Source organism: Numenius arquata, chromosome 1 (genome assembly GCF_964106895.1).
Source record: "Numenius arquata chromosome 1, bNumArq3.hap1.1, whole genome shotgun sequence".
NCBI lineage: Eukaryota > Metazoa > Chordata > Aves > Charadriiformes > Scolopacidae > Numenius > Numenius arquata.
The window spans coordinates 118955712-118966990 of record NC_133576.1 but is presented as its reverse complement, the minus strand read 5'-3'; positions in this window follow the sequence as shown (position 1 = coordinate 118966990).

Below are 11279 nucleotides of genomic sequence, written 5' to 3'. Positions count from 1 at the left end.
CTTGAGGTTTCTATGAATTAACACATTTAACGTTAACCAAATGAGTGTTTTATTTCAGTTTACTGGAATCAGAGCCCAGAAAACACAACGGGAGAGGGAAGTGTAGTATCTTTTAATTAAGTACAGTTGAATTTTCCAGATTTTCAAGTTTTACAGATATACATTCTCTCAAAGTTCTAAAATAAACTGAAAAAAACCCTGACGTACATTTCAATGGAAAATGGAAAAAAAAAAATCCAGACTTATGATAGGGTTTTTTGTTTGTTTGTTTAGTTTTTCACTTGGTAAAGCAATAATATCGTTAAATGCCATTTCGACTTTTATTATTGCCTTTTCTCACTGCCTCGGAGGTCACACTATTGTGGTGCTACATGTTGAACTAGTACTACTGAGACACACTAACAGCTAACATATGGCTAAACTAATTGGAGACAATCTGTAAAGCTGTTGGTGCTTATGATCTCACATACACACTTTGGGTTTCAGAGGGGTTTTGCCAGATTAGTTCTAGGCTGGCTCTGTGACTGAACACCCAGCTGCAGCTGAACTATGCTGCATGATTTAGTTTCCTCCAAAAGGAATCTAGTTTGTGTGCTCTAAGACCACTCCAAGATGCAAACCAAAGTACGGGTAAATTGGGATGCCTGGGAGAATCACTTCAGAATTGCACACACCTTACCTGAACTGAAACACTAACAAAAACGCACCCAGCATTTGCCTAAATTTAAAAAAAAAAAAAGCCATCCTGTATTAAAAATACTGTCTGAAAACATGTCAGCAAGTGGACAAACAATTGCTGTTTTAAAGTGTCCTACCTTGTTGTTATCATCCAACCTAGCAGGCACCATTTCTCCTACAAAGACTTGATTCATAAACAGCTGAATGTGCTTTGAAGATTACACTGGTGTTAGTCTTATTGGGGTGAGGTGGGGGGGGTTGATCTATTCCTTTCTAGAATAAATATCAGTTGATAACTTGGTGGGTCATCTTTTCAGTAGTTTGCTGTAACAGCTTATCCTCTAGCTTTACTGACTTGTAAATTTTCTGAGTAAAACAAAAAATTTCACATTTAAAAGAAATTTGTCTCAAAACTTACATTTGTTGTCAACATTCTGAAGATACATTTCTCCCTTTACATATGTACTACGCTAGATCCTTCCCTGCAATGCTCTCTACTTCCCTCAAGAAGCAAGGAAAAATAAAGATAAAAGGTTACTCACATAACTAAAACATGTTGCATAGACATACGTAATCCTAATTTTTCAAACATGACCGTGGCTATAGGTAAGTGAACAACAACAACAAAAATCCCAACAAAACAGAACTTCTATTCTTCCTAGTGTCAGAAAGGCATTACAAGTAAAAGGGAAACTCAGTAACTGAGAATAGCAATGTTTTCCTGAACAAGAGTAAAATATTACAAGTGTAAAATTAATTTAAATATTTATAATTTGAAAAAATAAATGTTGCTATAGAAGCGCTCCTTTTCTAGTGCTTTCACTTTTTTTTTTTTTTTTTGCTATGTATTAAAAGATTCTTCCTTGGCTGTGCCACTAGTGAAGGTATACAGAATGTCATAGCCTACACTAATTCACTGTAATGGATGGAATCTCCTGTTAAAGAAGAAATACATAATTCTACTCTTCCACTTATGTTCTACCAGAATATGTGAATTCATATTTGTCCATGTATTTATATGAATCAGGACTAAGAGCAAACAGAATAGCTATATTACATTAGTTTATATCTGTTGTTACAACTGCTAACCAAATTGGAAATGCGTTTCTTTTGATACTGTTTCTAGCCCAGGAAGCAGAAGTGAAATATGCTGAGTGGGATTCAGTAATTCTTGTTGTTCATTTATTTTCAAAAGAACGTGCCTTAGTAATACACAATTTATAATCTAACTATGAAATATTTGAATAGTTTCAGTTCATATTTTTCAAATATTGTTATTTTCTTAACTAATTAGTTTAAGACACGGTCCTGTGTATTCTAATCATGTGCTGCTAAGACAAAACAGTTTTTGTTGAATACAAAGCAAAAACATGTCTGCCCAGGCAAGGAGAATGATAGCATAGCCCAAAACTACCTCCTCTTCACATTTGGTATGTCTACCACACCCATCTTTTGAGCCCCACTGAGCAAACACAACATATTTTCCTTCACAGCAACTAGATAATAGTCATACTTCCTTCTGTTTTGAATACTGAAGTCAAAGATAAGTTACATATGAAGCTGAGACTCAGAAAATTAGGGCTCTGGGCTTGGCTCTTTCGTAGAAAACATGAAAAGATGTAATGATGGTTCTACACTTCTTTCCCAATTGCTGCCAGACTTGAAATGGACTTCATCTACTACCTGCCCAACACAGAATCATATTGCTAAAAACTAAAATACTGCAAACAAGATAAATTGTATTTATACTATATAATTCCAGAAAAATCCTGGAGTAACGCTGTTTATATCAGGTGCCTTTTCTTCAGTTTCCTCTGATTAGATGGATTTTCAATAGCATCAGTGCAACACATCTCATAATGACACTTATTAAGTGGGGTCCCAAAAGAAAACTATTACCTTCAAAGACTTTCAGTTAAAGGTTGAATTACACTAGCAGACAAGATAGGAAGTCTGTGAGATGTATTTAAAAGAGGATCTGACGGTGATCTTAGCAATCTTTCACTGCCTAAAAAGTACAGCTATAAACATTATATTCATCTTTTAGAAAAATCAGTTACCTAATTATGCAAAATGCAGAGGGACAGGAAAAAAAGAAGACATTTGCTCAATCCCTTTTGTTGCAGTTGATAAACTGCAGACTGCAGTGTGTTTCACATGCTTTTTTAACACACATAATTCCTGTTTCACAAAAAGAAGTGTGTTGCTTTTATAATTTCCCATTTTCACGGAATTATAAAAAGAATTTGAGTTTATGAAAAATGGTAAAAATGCTTTCCCATTCTGGTCAACTTATGTTAATACACCACTCTGGTTCTACACTACAAAAATATCTAGAATTTTTTTTTCCCCTCAACTGAAAGATCAGATAGACCTTATTGAAAGAAATGATTTGTTAAAAGCATTTAGCTTTAGCAAACTTCCTAAGCTAGGAAAACAAAAGTTACCCCCTATACAGGGCTTTTATATACCTTTTTCTTTCAATAAAATTGAAAGAGAAAAGTAGACTGTATCAATTAATGGACAGACATCCTTTTACCAGTTTTTTTTACAGAATCATTCCTAGAAGATTTAATGTAAATTAGTAGCTTCAGTAGTTTAAAAAGTAAGTACAAAGACTATATAAATGACCCACCTAAATATTGAAGATTTTCTAGTACTAGGATCAGTTATTCTCACTGACACAGCTAAAAATTCTGTCTGCAAGACTAGAGTTCAAGTTTGTATTTCACTGTTTCTTTGTGCTTAGAACTTGTGAGATGAATATATGTCTACATACAGGTGTAAAGAAAAAGGAACATTTATATAATTGAAATTATGCAACTAAGTTATATGCCAACTAAATAATTCTCTGTACTGGTATAAATATTGCTTTACAGCTACACAACTTCAGGAATTTTTTCTTTGTGTCTCATATTTGACATTTGTTTTCTATTAATTTAGAGTCAAATTCATATTTTGACGTAAATTTAAACCAAACTTGTCTAAATTAATTAGTATACTAAGCAATGTCTCAAAGCTACTATTTTAAAGAGCAAATGTACAGACTCATCTTTTATTACCATATTGTAGCATGTTACAATGATTATGACAAATGCTACAATCATGCTTGAGTCCTAGTGCCACATTCATCATGAAATATTCTCACGGTAGGAACTCCAAAAGATGAGTGAACCTCCCTACTGTGGTTTAAGCTCTTACCCCAACCGTCTAACACCTACTTCTCCAAAATTTCATGTGCTTGCAACAGAATCACCACAACAGAACACATTCCTTAACACTCCAGTCCACTGATCAAGGTGGATTCAGGTCATGGTGCCAGAGTGAAATGCAGTGGCTGAGACACAGCACATGTTCCTTCTTGCCAACCCTGCTACATAAGCAAGTCAGAGAGCTGGATAAAGGAATACCACAACACTGCTATTTTGTGTTACTGTAGTCCTCTCCTCCTCTGTTTTGTGTGGTTTTTTTTTTTCCTATCGCCTCCTCACTTTGAAGCTATGTTTTTCCACAACTTTTCTTTCTTTGCTGTAACTTTGAATTCTCATTTCTTCCAGTATGAGCCTTCTGTACACTTTCCTGTGGAATCTGTTAACCTGATCATCAATTAATGTTTAAGTATTATAATTTGTGCTTCAGAGGAGACAGTACAATTAGAAGGTATGAGAGCGTGTACATCATAGCCATTTCTGGCTGACTGCAAACTCTGGCAAACATCAATTTACATTAAGCGCAGATTTCACAATCAGGTTTGAAAACCCTATTGTAAGCAAGTAATTCCTTAAGCAGTAACAAAGTCCATACATGTATACCTATCTCACAGTTAGTTATAACATTTTCCTTCAATTAAGCGTTTTTATAAAGCATCTCTGCTACGACATCCAAGGTAGGTGCACTGCAATCTTCCCTCAGCTGGGCACTTCCACAGTTTCCTCTAAGCCACCTTTTTTTTTCCCCCACAGGTTTGTTTGAATTTAAGTACCTCCAAGACCTCTTCACCCTTGTCAAACGTGACTGAAACAGGCAAAACGGTACTGGTGACAGTACCCTTAGACAGGAGACAGGCAGGAAAAGGACAACAACCAGCCATTCAGCACGATTCCACAATCCACAAGGATTCTTACTCCTTTCAAAAACAAACAAAAATTTGGATTGTAAAATATGCACTGACTTCTCATGCAGAACACACTGTTACATCATACAATCCACATCTAGCTACAAACCGTGTATTTGATGCCAGTGCTGGGGAGCTGAATGGGTCACTTAACACATTCAGTGACACTGACCCTTTATATAAGATGTTAAACTGGCAGATAGAGAAGGGAACAGATAGGCAAATACCTGAAACATGAAGAAAAGTTTTTGATGTCTAATGTTACAGCTTCTAGATTAGCATTGTTTTTAAATTTCATTAAACTTTTTCAGGTTGTGCTAACATAATCAACCAGTTTCTAGAAGAAACACTGAAAAACAAGTACTACTACCACTAGGACTTCCTTCTGTATGTCTGAGACCAACGTCTTAGTAGCTTTTTATAGCTCTTAAGCTACAAAGATAATTTCTATCTTCTCCTTCAGCTACTATAAGACTTGATATCTTTCAACTGCTGGCAAGTGTTTGCTGGATTCTAGACAACAGAAGCAAAAGTCAGAAGTACTAGATTCAATCTCTCTTTTATGGTGAGTATAGCTTGGGGCACATCTTCATTGCAGTTAGTATGGGTTACTTGACCACTTCTCAGCCATGCATAAAAAACCCATATAATTCAGTCAAGTAAGACTTTGACTGCAGTTTAATGCATGTATGAGGGTAACAGACCAAGTTCTACTTTTACTGCAAAGACATTAAAAAAAAAAAACAACCCACACTTTTAACCTCAGCCATTTTGCAACAAGAACAGTGGCTAAACCACTCAAGGGGAAAGGTATTTTCCAGTGCTTTTCCATAATCTCCAGCCATGTAATTATGACTACAGCATGAGGAACCACGGGAGCAGTGATGTAGAGCAAAGAAGTCCAAAGAAGCTCAAAGGGATGCAGTACTAGGAGACAGTACTACAGGAAGAGCTCTGCCATCACTATTATGAATGCTGGATCAATGAACTAATGAAGTATATAAAAGAACCAACCCTTTGTAGACAGAAGGTGCTCTTGTAAGATCATCTCAAAAGGCACCGTGGCTAACAAACTAAAAATACTGCATATCACTCTTCAGTGTACCCACACTACCTGCCAGTACTGTAAAACGTAATATATTGCTTTCTAATATTCAGAGCTTGAACAACAAGGATAAGATGTATGAAATATAAGTGAGTCAGCAGAAGCAAAACTTGAATTTGGATATAGAAAACGGAAGTAATGAAACGTAGGACTGTGATGGAAGAGCTTCTTCAATATAGTTCCAGACTGCTCTGTTACAGATTGTAAGTGGATGTGGCTGTTAGGCTTGTGTAGGCACAAGCTGCCTCTTGACAAAAATTGCCTGTTACTGGTTTTGTACTAACCAAACACAAGAAAAGAAACAACAGCCTGAGAGTTCTTGTAAGAGGCATGGGGAAAGGCAAGAAAAACTTGTAAGAATTTTTAGGAAGTTGTCTGGCAGTTTATCAAACAGTGGGTTGACACAAAGAAGAATTGCCAGAAAAAAAAATATATATGTTATTACTCACCAATTATATTCCTTTTTGGTTTTTGGTTGGGTTTTTTTTGCAAAATGTATGCTTAAACATGAGTATATGACTCTTGTTAAAATTAAGAAGACCTGCCTGACCATAACCACATTGTTCTAAACAACTCCATAGTAAATACCAACTACTTCTTCACGCTATCTTTGCTGAAATATTTTTAAGCACAATCTTACATTATCTGCTAAGTGTTGAAAACACTTTTAGAGCAGGTATCCTATGCTAGCTGTCCCATATCACAGCTCATGCATCAGAAAGGCACAAGAAAAACCTTATGCCTGGAGTTTATCCACCTCAGTGCACATGATTATGATTGGACAGATAATACCTAATTGCCATCAGAACTTCAGCTTCATGGATATAGACACTTTAGTTAATCATAAGAAGATTTTTAGTTGAAAAAATTGTTTAGGGATTGACCTCAACATTAATGACATAATGTAGTTTCTAAAAATTATACATACAGAATGATATTAAACTTGCTGCTTGGCCAGTCCAGACCTACAACTTCTATGCTGTCCAGAAGCAGAAAAGTGAGGTCCCATACTGGACCTAAATCAAGAGGCCAGCACTGACACAAAGGCCAGTAGTCAACCATAGATGAAAGCACATTAGCTAGAATTGCAATAAAATGAGATCGTCCAAGCTCAAGGATCAATCTCATTGATTCCTGAATAGTCTATCCTAAAATCTAACTACTTGAGAGAACAAAAACTCCTGAAGTACATGATGTATGACCTACAACATTTCGCCGTATAAACATCGTGTTACACAGCTCCTGAATTCAAGAAGTCAGACTCTCCAAGTCAAAATGAAAAGATGTGATCTCCCATATCAGAAAAAACATTACTCCAGCTATCAATAACCACGTGAGCAATCTCACCCCATGAGCTTACAGACAGTCACTCAAAATTCTCATGGGCCACCTCCGAAATGTCTGTTTGAGATGTTAAAGCCTCTCTGCAGCAAGATTTACGAAAACCATAAATCATTTTCCAATAATATAAAATGTAAGCATTTCCCACTGCTTGATATTATGGTATGTTATAATCCCAATGCAGCAAATTAACAAACTAGATGAGAGAGTGCATTTTTCCCTTTAACCATCTCTTCCCTTCCCCTGTGGAAACACATTTGGGAACTAAAAAACTTTAATTTTTGGCCATGGAATAGGTAGAAAAGAGCACAAATGCAAGATCTTCAGCTATGAACCATCAACACATCTCTTCCACGACAAGTAGTAACTTCTACTGACTAAGAGGTATTTCCTTCCTTAAATTCAGCATTCCTCCATCAGTGCATCTACTGAGCTCCCTACCCCTCTCTCAAAGACCCCAAGAGAGCCTTATCACATCAGTGTATCTGCTTATAGCTCTAATTTATCAAGAGAGAGAGTAATGAAAAAGCAATCACTGGAAGAAGGCGCCTATCAGGACCCGGATCGATGCAAACAAGTCAAATTACATGCCAACGGGTGGAACGTGCTTGGCTGACCAGATCACGCGGGATGCCAACACTTTTCCGGGTAACCAGAGGAGCACCCGCCTGCTAATAGGCAAGGCAATTACAGCCCCACCACATGAGTAAAGTACTCGGAGAGCTGGGGACAATTCCGAAGTGGATCGGGAGAAGGAAGGCGCTTCTAGAAACCCTGCCCTAAAAACACACCTGCACTGAGCAACCCCGATCTGGAGGCAATGTCCTAATGCTCTACCTCCCAGCTTTCGGCACAATTCGGGGTAACGCCGTGCTCAAACCCCACGCACTTTTATCCCCTCCACAGCCGGGACTCCCCCCCTCACCTCCCAGACCAACCCACTCCCATCAGCGTCTGCACCACGGCTGAGTCTCCCAAAGCCGATTAACCCCGCTCCGCTGCCGATCCCCGCCCACGGCCGCGCTCCCGCTCCTCAGCCAGAGACGCCTCCCCGCCGCCCCGTCCCCACGCCGCCGCACCACCCACCGCCGGGCCGCCGCGCAAACCCAGCCTTCACCCGCCGCCCCGCGTCCCCACCCCCGGGAAGCCGGCAGGGCCGGAGAGGGCCACCCCGGCCCCTCACTCACTCACCATGGTACAGATGGAGGCGATTTTGGAGACTGTCATTAGGATTTCCATCCGCCCAGCGCCATCTTCCGCCCAATCACAGCGCCTAGCCGAGGGGAGCCGGGCTGGGCCGGGCGGGAGTAGGAGGGGAAGGGAAGGGAGAGGAAGGCAGGCGAGGGGGGCGGCACTCAGCGCCCCCGCCAGCGCCCGCCGCGGGGCGCGGACGGCCCCAACGGCTGCAACGGCCGGGCGCGCGGCTCCTCACCGGCGCCACCGAGGCTGGGTCCCCCCCGGCCCCGCGCGAGCCCGGCCCCGCCTCCCGCCGGGCCCTAGCGCCGCCGGGTCACCGGCCCCCGCCCCAGCCCGCCCCCGCCCGCCCCCCGGCCGGCTCCGCTCCGGGCCTGGCTCCGCCCCCTTCCACCGCCTGCCCCGGCACCGCCAAACGCGCATGCGCGGCGCGGGGAGGGCGGGGCTTTGCTCCCCTCAGCCGGGCCATCGCGCTGCAGTATGAGGAGGCTGGATGGGGCGTCGTGTGGGGTTCTGGAGGTCTCGGTACAAGAAGGACATGGGCCTGTTGGAGCGGGTCCAGCAAAGGGCCATGGAGATGATCAGAGGGCTGAAGCACCTCTGCTGTGAGGACAGGCTGAGAGAGTTGGGGTTGTTCAGCCTGGAGAAGAGAAGGCTCTGGGGAGACCTTCTAGCAGCCTTCCAGTACCTAAAGGGGACCTGCAGGAGAAATGGGGAGGGACTTTTTACAAGGGCATGTAGTGATAGGATGAGGGGTAATGGCCTTAAACTGAAAGAGAGGAGATTTAGATACTAGAAACAAATTCTTTACTGTGAGGGTGGTGAGCCACTGCAACAGGTTGCCCAGGGAAGTTGTGGCTGCCCCATCCCTGGAGGTGTTCAAGGCCAGGCTGGATGGGGCTTTGAGCAACCTGCTCTAGTGGGAGGTGTCCCTGCCCATGGCAGGGGGGCTGGAATTAGATCACCTTTAAGATAACCTTCCAACCTGAACCATTCTGTGAACTTGGTGGTGGGTGTCAGAGGCCTCTCTGGCTGCCATCAGCGCCCTGGTTTTACTTTCCTTTTATTTTCCTTCTGCAGCCGGGGAGCTGAAATCTAATGGGCAGGCGCTGGCAGTGGGAGCTGGGGGGAGGGAGAGGAGAAAGTTGGTGTGTATTTCCTTAATGCTGAGCTGCTTCCAGGGAAAGAGTTCCTTTGCAGTCTGGGGAGGTGAGGAGAGGGAAAAAACATAGCCAAATGATAAAAGCAAATTAAAAAATAGAACTAAGAAAACTTTTGCCTCCTATCAACTTAATCACTCTAATACCAAGCTAACTTCAAAGTGGCTTCTGACATCTGAACAGCAGTTGTCTTGTCAAAGCCGTTCCTCTAGGGTCGCTCCCAGGAATAGGGGGGTGTGGGGAGGCACGCACCTGTGAATTCCTGACTTCTTTTTCTTGCTTTGTCTCTAGACTGCCAGCTCTTTGGTTCCCGTGAATCTGGGATTTGCATGCTCCAGCCCCAGCCATCTTGGAAAATAAAGCTGATCTCTAGAGCAGTCATTTATATCAACTACTTGAGGTATCTACTTGGGAATTACATGAATCATCTAGATGTGCCAGTTTGTCTGTAGACTATAATGAAGATCTGGATGACTTGTTCAAGATGTTGATATCTGTATTAAAGAAGCATAAAGCTAGCTAAGATACAGAATCATAGAATCATTTAGGTTGGAAAAGACCTTTAAGATCAGTGAGCCCAACCATTAACCTAACAGTGCCAAGCCCACTACAAAACCTTGTTGCTACCATCTTTTAAATACCACCACTTCCCTCAGCAGCCTGTTTTAATGCTTGACATGGAATCATAGAATTGTCTAGGTTGGAAGGGCCCTGTAAGGTCATCTAGTCCAACCATCAACCTAACTCTGATAAAAACCATCACTAAACCATGTCTCTAAGCACTGTGTCTACCCTGTCCTTTTTTTCACATATGGGAAACATCTAGCAGATCAAGATGCGGTATTATTAACAATAGTGTCTATGCCCATAAGGCCTAGAACATAAATGCATCCTTTCACTGTAAAAAAGACATTGTAATATCTATAACATCTAATCATGATACTTTCTGTGATCTTCAGAAGTAAGCAACTAAATTAATGGAAATAGTAAATTTTCCTTCAGCTGAAACATAAAGAATATGACTTTAGAAAGTCTTATAACTGAACTCTATTGCAACCTGAAATATCCTGAAGCAATTATTTTATATAATATCTGTGGTCTAGAAGTGTATATTTCAAAAGTATAGTGTCTGAGAAAATGAATGCCTCTTGGATGACTGCATACAGAAACTGTTGCCACAGAAACCATGGGGGAGGACAGCATCGGGAGAATGAGAAAGAATAGAAACAAAAGAAGTGGATTGGCCATTTATGTGCAAAAAAAGCAAGAATGGATATTTGGCCGGCTAGAAGTGTCAAACCTTCAGATACCCAACAGTTCATCTACTGAAATACAACGCTGCAAGATACATCAGTAATACGGTTCCTTACCGTATTAATCAGACATGCTACAAGAGATACCCCGGTACAATCCAGAGTGGACAAAGTCTTCAAAAAATGACATGAAGAAAATATGACAGCGTGCCATCTCCCCAAAGCAATAACACAAAAAGCAATTGCGCTGTTGCAGAAGCCTGTAAGATTATCTGGGAGATAATTCCGTTTGGAACCAATTATGTGGCATCAAGTGGAACCGTGCAGGCCATAGAAAACGGCAGGAGTCTTGAAAGGTGCTCAAACGGAAAGTCAGAGATTGCTTTTAAGTTTCTGCCTGCCCATAAATTAGAGAAAGAAGGCAAAATATACGT